The sequence below is a fragment of the Thermobia domestica genome, chromosome 6, assembly GCF_964235325.1.
Source record: "Thermobia domestica chromosome 6, izTheDome1.hap1.1, whole genome shotgun sequence".
In the NCBI taxonomy this organism is placed as follows: Eukaryota; Metazoa; Arthropoda; class Insecta; order Zygentoma; family Lepismatidae; genus Thermobia; species Thermobia domestica.
In genome coordinates, this window is record NC_137459.1 from 313116917 (window position 1) to 313134649 (window position 17733).

Here is a 17733-nt window from a genome sequence, read left to right on the forward strand (position 1 = left end):
CTTCTCCCACAAAGCAGTCACAGCCTACTCGAGTCCTTGGAGGACAAGCTTCCGTTCTACCCCAGCACTCGACATCCGACACAAGCATTTTAAACGCTCCTGCTCCGATGGAATAAGTCTTACTCTCTTGGAGTCTTTTCAAGACTTCTTTTCAAACGGAATAAGCTTACTTGAGCCCTTGGACGTCGGAACTGGTTTATCATGTCATCTGACTGAGCATTTAAGACTCCTGCTCCGATGGAATAAGTCTTACTCTCTTGGAGTCTTTTCAAGACTTCTTTTCCACCGAAATAAGTCTACTCCAATCCTTTGATGACACACGGCCTGTGTCAACAGGTAGCCTACGCTACCCTCGCCGATGACAGTGGCTCCCGTTCTTGCTGCTCGCTTCCCAACTAAAGGGAAGACACGGCTCACCTTTCTCTCCCTCGCCTGTCAAGATCAGTGGCTCCCGTTCAACGGTGTCAATCTAACTGATACGACACACTAATAAGAAACTTTTGACATCAACCACCGCAGTGGTGATGAATTGATAATGATCCTTCCGCAGGTTCACATACGGAAACCTTGTTACGACTTTTACTTCCTCTAAATGATCAAGTTTGGCCATCTTTCCGACACGTCGGTACCACCGCAAGACGGAGGTGCCGGGTATCAGTCCGAAGGCCTCACTAAATCATTCAATCGGTAGTAGCGACGGGCGGTGTGTACAAAGGGCAGGGACGTAATCAACGCAAGCTTATGACTTGCGCTTACTGGGAATTCCTCGTTTATGGGACATAATTGCAAGCCCCAATCCCTAGCACGAAGGAGGTTCAGCGGGTTACCCGGACCTTTCGGTCAGGGAAGACACGTTGATTCCTTCAGTGTGGCGCGCGTGCGGCCCAGAACATCTAAGGGCATCACAGACCTGTTATTGCTCAATCTCGTGCTGCTAGAGGCAGCCTGTCCCTCTAAGAAGACATGAACGTTGGAAGGAAAGATTCCAACGCCTAGTTAGCAGGCTAGAGTCTCGTTCGTTATCGGAATTAACCAGACAAATCGCTCCACCAACTAAGAACGGCCATGCACCACCACCCACTGAATCAAGAAAGAGCTCTCAATCTGTCAATCCTTCCAGTGTCCGGGCCTGGTGAGGTTTCCCGTGTTGAGTCAAATTAAGCCGCAGGCCCCACTCCTGGTGGTGCCCTTCCGTCAATTCCTTTAAGTGCGCCGATGGAGAAGGTTGTCTCTGGAACAGCTCCGCTGGCTTACCGTGTGGATACTCTACGACGACTATCTGGCTATTTAATAAGGTTTTTCTGGTTTTGTAATTTGGAAGATATAATTAGTGGTTGTGATTAGAAGACCTGGCTATGGACTGGACAACGAATTTTAGTGCAATTTAGTGCAATTAACAGTGATTAGTGAATAAATATATTATCTTTGGTGAACAATGAGGTTTGGCGCTAAGCTATACCACAAGACAATGAATCAGTTTCTTCTTCGATTTCATATTTAATTGCATTAATGATATTTAAGGAAAATATTATTTAGTGTTATTGACTGTCTTGTGAAAGTTAAAATTTAATTACTAACTATAGAACTTTGATAATTTAGGATTTATTAATATCTGGAGTGGAGTGCTTTCAATGTGCATTTAAGTATTGGCGGGAAATCCTCTTGTCATTATCAAAAGTGTGAGTTATTATAAATGGACAAGAAATTACCATTGAACTGTAGTGAAGAAAGTTATTTAATACTAAACACATATTTAATAACTTTAATATTAACAGTGGTAAAGTGAAAAAGTTGATTCCATAACATTAAATATTAGGCTGTGAGAGAATTGGCGGGAAAGTATTGAAGTGACATTTTCTTAAATGCAATTAACCTAGATATTATAATATGAAAACCAGTGATTAATTTAATCATGTGTATAGTTTGGTGGATCGAATTACTTTCCTTGTTCATCATTATGAGTGCAGTTAGTGCCTGTGACGATAATAATAGTGATAGCCAAGAAGAACTAATAGACGTTTATTTGTTTCCGATAGAAAAATTTGAGTGCTCTAAACATCCCGAATTATTATTTTTAAATAAAAGAAAATTCTACACTCATTTAGAGACAGTGCATGCAGGTCTATTTGTATTTAAGTGTAAAGTTTGTGAAAGTACATTCAAAAAAACACATGCGGCGGACTGCCATATTCCAAAGTGTAGTGGCCCCAAAGTTAAGGGGGATTTCAAATGTCAATGGTGTGGACAATTTTTTAAAAATCAGGGAGCTCTAGGGACACATCAGTCTAAAAGACATCCTAGACAATGGCAGCAACTGAAATTGGACAAAGAAAAGAAGAGACAAGAAGGTAAAAAATGGCAGGACGACGAGGTCGAGAAATTTATAGAAGTAGCCCTTGAAAATAAAGGTAAACAAAATATAAATGAATTGATTCATGCCTATTTTCCTAACAAAACTTTAGAAGACATCAGAAATAAAAAACATCGTCTGGTGCAGCAAGGAAAATTACCTAGATCCGTTACACAGAGCAGAACTACTTCCATAACGACAATAGATGATGAAGAAGCTTCATTGTTGAGTGAGGAGGGTGCTAATTCTATGGAATGTACGTTAGTTTATAAATGGGAAGAAGTGTTTACTAGTCCGGAAGATCATCAAGAACATATAGTGCAAGTAGAAGAGGGATCACCTGAAGAGGACTTAAATTCCCAGGGAACAAAACCAGTAAGTAAACCGGATAACAACAACATTTTTATCAGTGATGAGGTAAATCTCATTAAAGACTATAATGAAGTGAGAAAACTAATCATTCAAGAACTTAAAGGTGTCGTGGATACTGAAATAGACTTTGATAATAAAACTACTTATGAACTGTTTAATGATTTAATTGTAAAAATTTTAGCTAATACAGAGGCCTGTATCTTAAAGTGTAATTCGGAATGTAGAGATAACCTAGCTTTAGAATTTGAGAGTAAAATTATAGAACTTCAAAATTTAGTTAGTTTGAAAGAAGGCGAACTAAGTAAGGTTATATTAGAGTTAGAGAGTAATGAAAAGAATTTGTCTAAAGAGAAGGAATGGGTAAACGAACTTCAAGCTATTAATGAAAAGATTCAAAAAGAATTGGAGTTACGGGAAAGAGAGATCTCAGTGCTGAAGATCCAGAGTCAAAAATTAAAGGCTCGTTTATATGAAGCTGAAGATGAAAGTTCTAAAATTAGGGATAATTGGAATGTAAGAGTTAAGGAAATTTTAAATAAGAAAAATGAAGAGGAGAAAACTCTCCTAAAAAGAATAAAAGAACTGGAATGTCGTTGCAAAGAACTTGATAAACTAAACACGAATACTGGAAATTTAAAACAAAATAAGAATATAAGTGAAAGTAATCAAAAAGTTGATATGGGAGTCAGCACTGAGATTACTTTCCCTATTAATGAAGAAATAATAGGTCCTTTACATGATGTTCACAATCAAGGTGTCTCAACTATTTTTAGTAATAATGATGAAAATTTTTATGTATCTAATGAGGATAATGTATTCAAAAATGTAGTTAGTGGTACCAGTGAATTATCACTTGATGTTGAAATAGCAACGATAAATTTTGAAAATCTGGTTACGGAAATAATCTCTGATAAAGAACCTATAAATAGTAATTTTTCACCATCTGATCCACAAACGATGAATGATATAAGAGAGTATTGTCATTCCCTAACTTGTATTGAGTTACATAACAAGTATCAGGTTTTAGATAATGATTTACAGAGTCTTATTGATAGCAGTACTGTAGATATTAACAGAATAGATATTGTGTATCAAAATCTACTATCTTGCTTGGGCAAGAAACAGACTTGGAATGAACCAAATATTGATATAGGTAAAATAAACAGAGCCAAAACCATAACTAGTAAAAATAAATATAGAAATGTACAAGAAATGTTCCATAACCACCCTGATAAGCTTGCTAAATTTATCTTTGAAGACAGGTTAAATATAGATGGGAATGAGACAGGGGAATTAAATTCGGAAGATATATTTAAATGTTATAGCAAATTATGGGGAGTCAAAGGGGATTGTAAAATTAATTTCTATGAGGACAAGATTGATGAAGAAAAACTAGACATATTAAAAAATCCAATTACTATACAGGAGGTATCGAATAGAATTAGAAGGATTAATAATAGCTCTGGTGTTGGCCCGGATAAGGTATCTAAAAAGGACATTAATAACAGACAGATGTTGTATATTCTTTGTAAGTTATATAACTTGATACTTTGTACCGGATTAGTGCCAAAATGCTGGAAGAATAACCGTACCACCCTTATACCTAAACCAGGGAGGAAGTTAGATGATGTAGCAAACTGGCGTCCAATCACAGTCTCCTCAATAATATGCAGAATATTTTCAGGGATCATCGAACAGAGGTTAAGTAAAGTAATTAACTTACATCCTAGTCAAAAAGGTTTTATTAAAGAAAATAATACGCTAGTCAACTGCTTTTCACTGGATACCCTACTAAAGCTAGGTAAGAAATATAATAGTTGTTATGGGGTTTTAATAGATATCCACAAAGCATTCGACACTATACCACATTCTGCTATAACCAGTGCTTTAAAAAGTAGAGGTCTTCCATCAAATTATATTCAGTTAATTGATGCATATTATAGTAATAACGTAACACAATTTAGTGGCACTGATGTGACTTTAAAAGTGAAAAGAGGTGTCAGACAGGGAGACCCATTGAGTCCATTACTATTTAATATAGTAATGGACACAATTATTAGAACACTGTATTCAACAGACTTAGGTTATGAATTAAATGGTAGTAAAGCTCCGGTTTTTGCTTACGCCGATGATATGGTCTTAGTGACCAATCATCATAAAAATCTTCAGATATTGTTAGAAAATTTTAATAGTCTGATCCAAAAAACTGGCATGGAAATTTCTGTCAGCAAGTGTATCTGTTTTGGCATAGAACCTAAGGGTCGTACTTGGTTATGCCCACCTTTTACCCTTACTTTGGACAACCAACTTATTAAAAGAGTAGAAGTAGATGAAGACTTCAGATATTTAGGTTGTAAATACACTATCAAATCAGGGATTGAAAATAAATATCATTTAGAGTGTTTAGAAAATGTATTAGATAGAATTTCTCATCTTCCTTTGAAGCCTAGGCAAAAAATTATACTTCTACAGACATATATTTTACCTAAATTTTTTTATATCTGGATAGCCAGTTTTACCTGTCACACCTTTCTTTTACAAATTGACGCTACTATTAGAAACTTTTTAAAAAAATGGCTACACTTACAGCAATCTACAGCCGATGGCTTTTTTTATTCTAGAAAAAGAGATGGGGGTCTAGGGTTTCCCAATATTCATAACATTATATCTTTGGCTCAGTTAAAACTTGTTCGTTCCCTTAGGAAACTTGAAAATGATGAATTTTTTAAAATTGTAATACTACAAAGTAATCTAAACTCAGTGGAAGATAGGCTACTGGATAGACTGGGAATCCCTAGACCTTACAATTTATCTGTCTTGATTGAAAAAAAGGTATTACTTAAAGATGATTGGTTTAATAAATGGGAGGCGAAAGAAAGCCAAGGTAAAGGTATTAAATATTTTAAGAACAACCCAATTACTAACAATTTTTTGTACCAGGAGACATTGCCTGACAACAGATTTATAGATGCTGTAAAATTACGTACGAATACATATGGGGTACGTGTAGCTCTGGCTAGAGCTAATCCTAATACCAATAAAGAATGTAGAGCTTGTCATGAACCCCTGGAAACTTTAGGTCATGTAATTGGTCGTTGTATTATGCACGCCCCCAGAAGAATTAATAGACACAATAGAATTGTAGATATTATAAGAAATCATATGGTAATAAACAACTTCAGAGTAGCGCATGAACCTGTAATTAAATATAACGACATAATCTACAAACCTGATTTAATTCTAGAAAAGGGTGAAACTAGAATAATAGTAGATGCCACTATTCGATTTGAAGAAGGTGATATGGAAATAAATGCATTAAATGAAAAAACTAAAAAATATGAAATTTTAAAAAACTTTTTTACAGATGGTAAAAAGTTTGAGATATTACCTGTCATTATTGGATCCAGAGGAGCTGCTACAAAATCATTCATGAGTTTTTGTAAAAGATTCACTGTACCTAAGTTTATCCAGAAACGGATAATAAACCTAACATTGAAGTCCAGTCTGGAAATTTTAAATGCACACCTGGACTATCAGGGTTAACTAGAGAAAAAATTGGTTAAAAAATGAGTGAGATGAATGTACTTTAAAGAAAAAAAAAAGGACAAAAAAAAAAAAATTCAATAAGATTAAGGAATCCATGCTTTGTAATTTTATTTAATTCCTATGAAAGTTTTAGAATTGGTGTATCTTTAATCTTTAATTTTATTTTTATTTTTATTTTTTTGAATTTTGTATTTAGAATCTATGGAATTTTTTTACTCAGTACTTTCCTCTTTTATTCCCTCTCTGTTGAATTATACATATATTTATGCTATTTATCACTTATGTTATCTGTGTTTTAATGAGATTAAGCAACTACAAATACTCCTTGTATTTAATTACTATGTTCTTGTGAGGTATTTTATTTTGTTATTGCATTATATATATATATCTTACTCTACTGACTCTATATTCAGCAATATAACTCTTTTTATGTTTTTTTATTTTTTTTTTTAAATTCAATGTATTGACTCTATATTCAACAATATAACTCTTTTTATGTTATTTTGTTTGTCACTACTGTATTTTTGTATTTTATCTTAATTTTTTTACTATTATGTATTTTTTAAGTATTTTATGTATTTGATATCATAATAGTTTTAGTTGTTGTAATGAACTATGGTAAAATGATATAGAAGTTGGAAATATATGTAAATGATATAACTGATAAAAAGAAGAGAGTGGAAAAAATAATATATAGAAAAGGAAAGTGAGAAATGCAGAAAAGAGAAACATATATAGCAAAAAAAAAGGGAAAAAAAATGATTATAATGAGGTATTCTGTTATAATCTTTTGATTATTGTTATTGTATTACTTTTTTAATTTTTTTAATTTTTTAACTTGTATGCATTCCTTTAAATATGTTATTTACATATTATGTTCTGCTACCCTATAAGATCTTGTAAAACATATTGTAATTATAATTATCCTTGAAATAAAGAATAAAATGATGCGGGGGGATGCCCAGGGAACCCAGGTCGGCAATTATGAGCACTAATTATGATCAAATTCGACAATTATTAGTAAAAGTCAGCAATTATGAGCACCCAGGGGACCCAGGTCGGCAATTATGAGCACTAGTCATGAGCAAAGTCGCCAATTATGAGCAAAAGTCGGCAATTATGAGCGCCTTTTTTTAGGGGGGGGGAAAAAAATTAAAAAAAAAAGAGAGAGAAAAGAATCCTAAGATTCTAGGCAATTAAGCCTGGGAGGGTGGTGGTGTATACCCGAACTAAATCCCCTCAGGTTTGTAACATCATAGTTACGCCCCCTTGGGTCAATAACTCCCTGCATGTAGCCCAGCCCCACCTGGACTCATGCGGGGAGTTCTTCGCCCTTTAGTCGGGTAGGGGGGTGCGGGTGCGCTCCCTTGGATTCCCGGGTGGGGCCGACAATCCTTGACAGTTTCCCCGCGCCCTCCTCATCCGACAGGACGGTTGCCTAAACGGGTGCATGTAGGTCTCCACCTGTGTCTTCACCGGGTGGTGGCTTCTTCTTCGCCATTTCGGCCTAGTTTGTCACCTGTATGACAAACCTTCCCTGGACATCTCCCCGGAATGGGGCTGGGACCTGAAAAGAGAAACAACCTATCTAAGGTGCAGGTGTGATGAGTAAGGAAAGGGTTAATTAAAAAGGAACTAAAAGGTGGCCTAAAAATTAAAGAAATTAATATAATGGTGCTAGTGAATAATAATGTTAGTACTAAGGTGCTGTGCGCTATAACCAAGGATAGGCCATAACACAATGAAATAAATAAAATTGTGCACCTAGCTATAGATATAAAAGGCCCCCGTTGGTAGTGAGCACGTTAGGCACGCTACCATCGGGGGTTGCTACCCATTTTGTTAATCTCACCTCAAGGGGAGCACTCGGACTTTGCCTATAGCACCCCTTGAGGTGAGTCCCAGCTCCGACGACGAGGACGTAGGGTAGCACCGGAGCCACTTGTGACATTTATAGAATGCTTGTATATTTCGTCAATATGTATGTATTATTTAAAATTTGTTTAATAAAGATAAAAACGGGGTTAGAGGTTCGAAGATAGAACTATGAATCATTACCCATATGGGGAATGCTTTTTGCTTTGATATTCAGCTTTGCAACCATACTTCCCCCGGAACCCAAAAGCTTTGGTTTCCCGGAAGCCGCCCGCCGAGTCATTGGAGGAACTTCGGCGGATTGCTGGCTGGCATCGTTTATGGTTAGAACTAGGGCGGTATCTGATCGCCTTCGAACCTCTAACTTTCGTTCTTGATTAATGAAAACATTCTTGGCAAATGCTTTCGCATCGGTTAGTCTTGCGACGATCCAAGAATTTCACCTCTAACGTCGCAATACTAATGCCCCCGTCTGTCCCTATTAATCATTACCTCGAGTTCCGAAAACCAACAAAATAGAACCGAGGTCCTATTCCATTATTCCATGCACCGAACATTCAGGCGACACGGCCTGCTTTGAGCACTCTAATTTGTTCAAAGTAAACGTGCCGGCCAATCAAGACACTCAATGAAGAGCACCGAGAAAGGAAAAACCGGCAGGACGTCCGGAACGATCAGTTAAACGCCGGGCGGCGAACCGATCGTCCGAGACCCAGATCCAACTACGAGCTTTTTAACCGCAACAACTTTAATATACGCTATCGGAGCTGGAATTACCGCGGCGGCTGGCACCAGACTTGCCCTCCGATAGATTCTCATTAAAGGATTTAAAGTGTATTCATTCCGATTACGGGGCCTCGGATGAGTCCCGTATCGTTATTTTTCGTCACTACCTCCCCGTGCCGGGAGTGGGTAATTTGCGCGCCTGCTGCCTTCCTTGGATGTGGTAGCCGTTTCTCAGGCTCCCTCTCCGGAATCGAACCCTGATTCCCCGTTACCCGTAACAACCATGGTAGGCGCAGAACCTACCATCGACAGTTGATAAGGCAGACATTTGAAAGATGCGTCGCCGGTACAGAGACCGTGCGATCAGCCCAAAGTTATTCAGAGTCACCAAGGTTTCGGACGGACGAACCGACCGATTGGTTTTAATCTAATAAAAGCATCCCTTCCATTGCTGGGCGGGATTCTAGTTGCATGTATTAGCTCTAGAATTACCACAGTTATCCAAGTAGGATAGGTACGATCTAAGGAACCATAACTGATTTAATGAGCCATTCGCGGTTTCACCTTGTTTTGGCTTGCACTGAGACATGCATGGCTTAATCTTTGAGACAAGCATATGACTACTGGCAGGATCAACCAGGGAATTGACCGACTAAAAAGCCGGAAAGTGTTGGACACAACCAACACAGCGTTCTAACAAAGGATAGGAAAGCTACACCCGACCAAGCATTTTAGACTTCTGTTCCGCTGGAATAAGCCTACTCTTGCGGTGACTAGCTCCCGTTAATACTGGCCGTGTGACAGCCGCCAAGAGCATATTAGACTCCCAATCCAATGGAACAAGCCTACTTGTATCCTTGGGTTACAACAGCTTCCTTCCACACTTTGCCGGTACATCCGACAGAGCAATTTTAAAGACTCCTCTTCCGCCAGAATAAGCCTACCTTTGTGGGGCCTGGCTCCCGTTAGAACTGGCCGTAAGGGTACCCACAAAAGCACATTTAGACTCCTCCTCCAGCGAAATAAGTCTACTCATGTCCTACGGATGACTGTGGCTTCCGTTTACATATAGCCGTTCACCCGACACAGCAAATTTTAAAGACTCCTTTTTCCACCGGAATAAGCCTACTTTTGTGGGGCCTGGCTCCCGTTAGAACTGGCCGTAAGGGTACCCACAAAAGCACATTTAGACTCCTGCTCCAGTGAAATATAAGTCTACTAGTGTCCTTGGATGACAGTGGCTTCCGTTCGACAAGTGATACACGCTCAAACTGGCGATGAGTCTATCCCGTCCTTAACTTAAGGAAAATCGGTACTTAAATGCCACATGGAGAATAAAAAGTCACTTACAAAAAACAATGCTCCGCATAAGCCTTTGTAAGCTAGAAAGGACATGCTATCTGGCCTCATTCTCAAGAAGGACAAGTAAGCTCCCGTCAACTGGCCCAAACTCTAAAGCGAGGACAGCCCGTTCAAAGTCAATCGGCATCCCTCCTTAAGAGTACAAAACGGCTCACTTCTTAACCACACTGGCTCTTGCTCCTTCAAGTGAAATCTGGCTCCCTTCACTCTGGCATTATCTTTACACATAAATCGGACTCCTCCGATTTAACCGGTGAACCTAACCCGGGAACTAAGGAAACTGGGAATAAAGACTCAGAGGCCCAATTACCTTGTTCGCCAGCCAGCCTTGCGCCGGCCCAGGCTAGAGACTTTCTCCAACAATCCCTGTTGAGCCCGAAGGATCCTAAGACCACTCGTGTGTACAAAACTCAGAGGCCCAATTACCTTGTTCGCCAGCCAGCCTTGCGCCGGCCCAGGCTAGAGAATTGCATGGACACGAGAAACTCTCAGGACTCTTCTTTGTGGCTCCTCCCGGAATTAAGGAAACTCCGAAATGCAAAACTCAGAGGCCCAATTACCTTGTTCGCCAGCCAGCCTTGCGCCGGCCCAGGCTAGAGAATTGCACGGATTATTCCTGTTCACCCTAAACGCATCTGAGACACCTCGTGTGTATGAAACCCAGAGGCCCAATTACCTTGTTCGCCAGCCAGCCTTGCGCCGGCCCAGGCTAGGGAATCACATTGACACGAGAAAGATCTCGTCAGCGGTTTGTAGCGTGCAGAAACTGCTCCCGTTTGAACTGACAATCCCGACAGAGCAATATTAAAGACTTCTGGTCCATTGAAATAAAGCCTACTTTTGCGAGCCTTGCTCCCGTTAGGACTGGCCGTATGGCTGTGCACAAAAGCATATTAGACTCCTGCCTCAATGGAATTAGTCTACTCCTGTCCTTAAACGGATGACAGTTCTTCAAGCATAGCATGCTACCTTCCGCAACTTACAGGCGCGGAAATGCTGTGGAAACGAGGAGACAAGTCCTCACAAAGGTTTCATGGCCGGTCACCCGACACAGCAAATTTTAAAGACTCCTTCTCATCCGGAGTAAGCCTACTCTCGTGGGGCCTGGCTCCCGTTAGAACTGGCCGTAAGGTTGCCCACAAAAGCACGTTTAGACTTCTGCTCCAGTGAAATAAGTCTACTTGTGTCCTACGGATGACTGTGGCTTCCGTTCAAATATAGCCGTTCACCCGACACAGCAAATTTTAAAGACTTCTTCTCCACCGGAATAAGCCTACTCTTGTGGGGCCTGGCTCCCGTTAGAACTGGCCGTAAGGTTGCCCACAAAAGCACATTTAGACTCCTGCTCCAGTGAAATAAGTCTACTCGTGTCCTACGGATGACTGTGGCTTCCGTTCAAATATAGCCGTTCACCCGACACAGCAAATTTTAAAGACTCCTTCTCCACCGGAATAAGCCTACTCTTGTGGGGCCTGGCTCCCGTTAGAACTGGCCGTAAGGTTGCCCACAAAAGCACATTTAGACTCCTGCTCCAGTGAAATAAGTCTACTCGTGTCCTACGGATGACTGTGGCTTCCGTTCAAATATAGCCGTTCACCCGACACAGCAAATTTTAAAGACTCCTTCTCCACCGGAATAAGCCTACTCTTGTGGGGCCTGGCTCCCGTTAGAACTGGCCGTAAGGTTGCCCACAAAAGCACATTTAGACTCCTGCTCCAGTGAAATAAGTCTACTCGTGTCCTACGGATGACTGTGGCTTCCGTTCAAATATAGCCGTTCACCCGACACAGCAAATTTTAAAGACTCCTTCTCCACCGGAATAAGCCTACTCTTGTGGGGCCTGGCTCCCGTTAGAACTGGCCGTAAGGTTGCCCACAAAAGCACATTTAGACTCCTGCTCCAGTGAAATAAGTCTACTCGTGTCCTACGGATGACTGTGGCTTCCGTTCACCCGACAGAGCAAATATTAAAAGACTTCTCATCCACCAGAATAAGCCTACTCTCGTGGGGCCTCGCACACGTTAGAACTGGCCGTATGGCTACCCACAAAAGCACATTTAGGCTCCTGCTCCAGTGATATAAGTCTTACTCGTGTCCTCTGGGTGTGACAGTAGCTTCCGTTCAAGTATTCTTCGCATTCAGCAACCGCACAAAGCGGCATCGGCCAGAAGTCAATTGCCCGAAGGCGTGATCGACAGGCTAGGCCTCGGGTTAAGAAGGATTGTCTCCTTCCCGTAAACGACAGGTACTTCCGTATGAGAGCCTACCTCACACATTCCCCATCGCCACGTGCCCTCTTAGAAACAGCCGTCCGACCAAGGTTTCTGACATTCTTTGTCAAAATACGAGGAAGTCTTTGGACAACATTAGGCGTGCTGGCAAACCCGCACTGCATGCCCTTTCATAGGTCCGCCCATGGACGCACATTTCTATGAAGCATTCCTCCCAGGCAGCAACAGGGTTTGCAACCTCCTCTACACCTTGACCGGCTAGGACGCCCGTGAATAGCATCCCAGGGTTCTTGCCTGCGGCTGATAAAATTCCTTTTGAGCCTACACTACCATCCGCCGATATTAGTCCGCCTTCAAAATTAACCAACATCAACAGCGATAGTGCGTTTAGACTCCCATAAAGAAACCAACCAGCCTGTGGCTTCCCTTCCCAATTTAGCCATTTCCGCCTCCTGCGAAGACTAGCTTTCTGTCTGTGGCCAGAAGTCAAGATTTCTCGACAGACTAGGCCGCGGAGAGAAAAAAGTAAGCCTCATTTAGAAAGCAATACCATTAGCGGTCTCTCCAACCTCCGTGAACAATTTAAAGGGAATGTTTATATAGGAGGCTTGTTCACTACCCTACCTCCTATAGTGTAGAGATTCCTCTCGATACTACACCTGTCTTGAAATTGCCGGCGTTGCGCAGCCTCGTTTTGACCATGACGGCGAATGCAGCCACGGTTGCCGTATACATCCCACGCAAGGGTGGGAAAACGTGATTTGACATCCAGTATATATATAAACCGTTACAGAATACGACACTCAAAACTTAACAACTTTTACACTCTCCTAACTTCTGGGAACAAATTGAAAGTATAAGCCAGCCTAACCTAACCTAAGTATATAGCAGGATTGCCCACTACCATACCTCCTATAGTGATGAGATTCCTCTCGATCGGACACCAGTCACGAAAATCACGGAATCTCAAAAATGACGGCAAACGAAGCCACAGTTGCCGCCATACTCAAAGGTTATGCTGGGTAAAAAGTTCTCTACGAAAAGGGCTGCTTTTCGCGCTCGGGTTACAAAATTAATGTAAAGAACAATCCAAAAACATGAATTAGGTCAAACTCATGTTAATTACAACCTCATAGAACAATTTCAAGCCAGGACTTAACAAAGTGTAAACGGGGCTGCTTCTGTACCCTAATCCCTATAATGTAGCGATTCCTCTCGATTGCACACCAGTCACGAAAAATCACAGAATGTCAAAAATGACGGCAAACGAAGCCACGGTTGCCGTCATATTCTAACGTTATGCTGGGTGAAAAGTCGCCAACAACAATGTTCACAGTTCCCGTCAGATTGCCCACTGTTCCCGAAATGTGGTTCATACATGCTGTCAACATGTTCAGGAAACCCCTCAGAGCGTTCAAAGTTGCACACACAATGCTTAATAGTTCCACTCAAATAGCTCACAGTTGCCGTCAGAATCCTCACAGTAGACGTCAAATTGCTCACACTTGCCGTCAGAGTGCTCATAGTTGCCGACTTTTCATTCATAGTCCCCGACATAAAAGTTTATAGTTCCCGACTAATGGCTCACAGTTGCCGTCAGAATCGTCACAAAAGGCGTCACAATGCTCACACTTGCCGTCAAAGCGCTCATAGTTGCCGACTATGTGTTCATAATTGCGGACATAGGCCTCACAGTTGCCGTCAAAACGCTCATAGTTGCCGAATTTTCGTTGATAATTCCGGACAATGGGCTCATAGTTAATCACATACTGGTTGGTGCTCATCTTCAAAATAAACACAGTTGCCTTCAGACTGTTCACACGTAATTTCAAAATGCTCACACTCGCTTACACGATGCTCATAGTTGCCGACTTTTAATTCATAATGCTGATAATGTAAGTTAAAGGGTTCATGGTTGCTCTCAAAAGTTTCACAGTTGCGGTCAGATTTTTCACAAAAGCCGTCATAATGCTCACATTAAAAAAAAAGTGCTCATAGTTGCCGACCAAGGCCTCACAGTTGCCGTCAAAACGCTCATAGTTGCCGACTTTTCGTTCATAATTGCCGACCAAGGCCTCACAATTGCCGTCGAAACGTTCATAGTTGCCGACTATTCGTTCATAATTGCCGACCAATGCCTCACAGTTGCCGTCAAAACGCTCATAGTTGCCGACTTTTCGTTCATAATTGCGTACAAAGGGCTCATAGTTGCCTACTTAATGGTTCCAGCTCATCTTCAAAATACTCATAATTGCCTTCAGAATGTTCACACGTAGTTTCAAAATGCTCACATTCGCTTCCACGATGCTCATAGTTGCCGACTTTTCATTCATAATATCTAACATACTCCTGATAGTGTAAGTTAAATGGTTCATGGTTGCTATCAAAAGGCTCACAGTTGCCGTCACATTATTTGCACAAGCCGTCAGAATGCTCACATTAAGAAAAAAAGTGCTCATAGTTGGCGACCATTCGTTCATAATTGCCGACCAAGGCCTCACAGTTGCCATCAAAACGCTCATAGTTGGCGACTTTTCGTTCATAATTGCCGACCAAGGCCTCACAGTTGCCGTCAAAACGCTCATAGTTGCCGACCATTCGTTCATAATTGCCGACCAAGGCCTCACAGTTGCCGTCAAAACGCTCATAGTTGCCGACTATTCGTTCATAATTGCCGACGAAAGCCTCACAGTTGCCGTCAAAACGTTCATAGTTGCCGACTATTCGTTCATAATTGCCGACCAAAGCCTCACAGTTGCCGTCAAAACGCTCATAGTTGCCGACTTTTCGTTCATAATTGCCGACGAAAGCCTCACAGTTGCCGTCAAAACGTTCATAGTTGCCGACTATTCGTTCATAATTGCCGACCAAGGCCTCACAGTTGCCGTCAAAACGTTCATAGTTGCCGACTTTTCCTTCATAATTGCGTACAAAGGGCTCATAGTTGCCTACTTAATGGTTCCAGCTCATCTTCAAAATACTCATAGTTGCCTTCAGAATGTTCACACGTAGTTTCAAAATGCTCACATTCGCTTCCACGATGCTCATAGTTGCCGACTTTTCATTCATAATATCTAACATACTGCTGATAGTGTAAGTTAAATGGATCATGGTTGCTATCAAAAGGCTCACAGTTCCCGTCACATTATTTGCACAAGCCGTCAGAATGCTCACATTAAGAAAAAAAGTGCTCATAGTTGCCGACCATTCGTTCATAATTGCCGACCAAGGCCTCACAGTTGCCGTCAAAACGCTCATAGTTGCCGACTTTTCGTTCATAATTGCGTACAAAGGGCTCATAGTTGCCTACATAATGTTTCGTGCTTATCTTCAAAATACTCACAGTTGCCTTCAGAATGTTCACACGTACTTTCAAAAAGCACACACTCGCTCCCACGATGGTCATAGTTGCCGACTTTTTATTCATAATGCTGATAGTGTAAGTTACATGGTTGATGGTTGCTGTCAAAAGTCTCATAGTTGCGGTCAGATTCTTGACACAAGCCGTCACAATGCTCACATTCAAAAAAAAAAAGGGCTCATAGTTGCCGACTATTTGCTCATAATTGCCGACCAACTCCTCACTGTTGCCGTCAAAACGCTCATAGTTGCCGACTTTTCGTTCATAATTGCGTACAAAGGGCTCATAGTTGCCTACTTAATGGTCCCAGCTCATCTTCAAAATACTCATAGTTGCCTTCAGAATGTTCACACGTAGTTTCAAAATGCTCACATTCGCTTCCACGATGCTCATAGTTGCCGACTTTTCATTCATAATATCTAACATACTGCTGATTGTGTAACTTAAGTGGTTCATGGTTGGTGTCAGAAGCCTCACAATTTCTGTCACAATGCTCACGCAAAACGTAAGAATTCTCACATTAAAAAAAAAAGTGCTCATAGTTGCCGACTATTCGTTCATAATTGCCGACCAAGGCCTCACAGTTGCCGTCAAAACGCTCATAGTTGCCGACTTTTTGTTCATAATTGCGTACAAAGGGCTCATAGTTGCCTACATAATGGTTCGTGCTCATCTTCAAAATACTCACAGTTGCCTTCAGAATGTTCAAACGTAATTTCAAAATGCTCACACTCGCTTCCATGATGCTCATAGTTGCTGACTTTTCATTCATAATATCTAACATATTGCTGATAGTGTAAGTTAAATGGTTGATGGTTGCTGTCAAAAGTCTCATAGTTGCGGTCAGATTCTTGACACAAGCCGTCAGAATGCTCACATTCAAAAAAAAAAAGTGCTCATAGTTGCCGACTATTTGCTCATAATTGCCGACCAACTCCTCACAGTTGCCGTCAAAACGCTCATAGTTGCCGACTTTTCGTTCATAATTGCGTACAAAGGGCTAATAGTTGCCTACATAATGTTTCGTGCTTATCTTCAAAATACTCACAGTTGCCTTCAGAATGTTCACACGTACTTTCAAAAAGCTCACACTCGCTCCCACGATGGTCATAGTTGCCGACTTTTTATTCATAATGCTGATAGTGTAAGTTACATGGTTGATGGTTGCTGTCAAAAGTCTCATAGTTGCGGTCAGATTCTTGACACAAGCCGTCAGAATGCTCACATTCAAAAAAAAAAAAGTGCTCATAGTTGCCGACTATTTGCTCATAATTGCCGACCAACTCCTCACAGTTGCCGTCAAAACGCTCATAGTTGCCGACATTTCGTTCATAATTGCGGACAAAGGGCTCATAGTTGCCTACATACTGATTCGTGCTCATCCTAAAAATACTCACAGTTGCCTTCAGAATGTTCACACGTAGTTTCAAAATGCTCACACTCTCTTACACAATGCTCATAGTTGCCGACTTTTCATTCATAATGCTGATAGTGTAAGTTAAATGGTTCACAGTTGCTGTGAAAAGTCTCACAGTTGCGGCCAGGTTCTTCAGACAAGCCGTGATAATCCTCACATTAGAAAAAAAAATGTGCTCATAGTTGCCGACCATTCGTTCATAATTGCCGACCAAGGCCTCACAGTTGCTGTCAAAACGCTCATAGTTGCCGACTACATGTTTATAATTGCCGACCAACGCCTCACAGTTGCCGTCAAAACGCTCATAGTTGCCGACTTTTTGTTCATAATTGCGGACAAAGGGCTCATAGTTTCCTACATAATGTTTCATGCTCATCCTCAGAATACACACAGCTGCCTTCAGAATGTTCACGCGTACTTTAAAAATGCTCACACTCGCTTCCACGATGCTCATAGTTGCCGACTTTTCATTCATAATATCTAACATACTGCT

The 17733-nt window shown here is 41.0% G+C and overlaps 2 pseudogenes; both read right to left on the bottom strand.

Moving 5' to 3' along the window:
• Positions 1–533: 533 nt before the first annotated feature.
• On the bottom strand, positions 534–1298 carry LOC145688605 (small subunit ribosomal RNA; annotated as a pseudogene).
• Positions 1299–8313: 7015 nt separating this feature from the next.
• LOC145688584 (small subunit ribosomal RNA) lies at positions 8314–9512 on the bottom strand (annotated as a pseudogene).
• Between the last annotated feature and the right edge of the window lie 8221 nt (positions 9513–17733).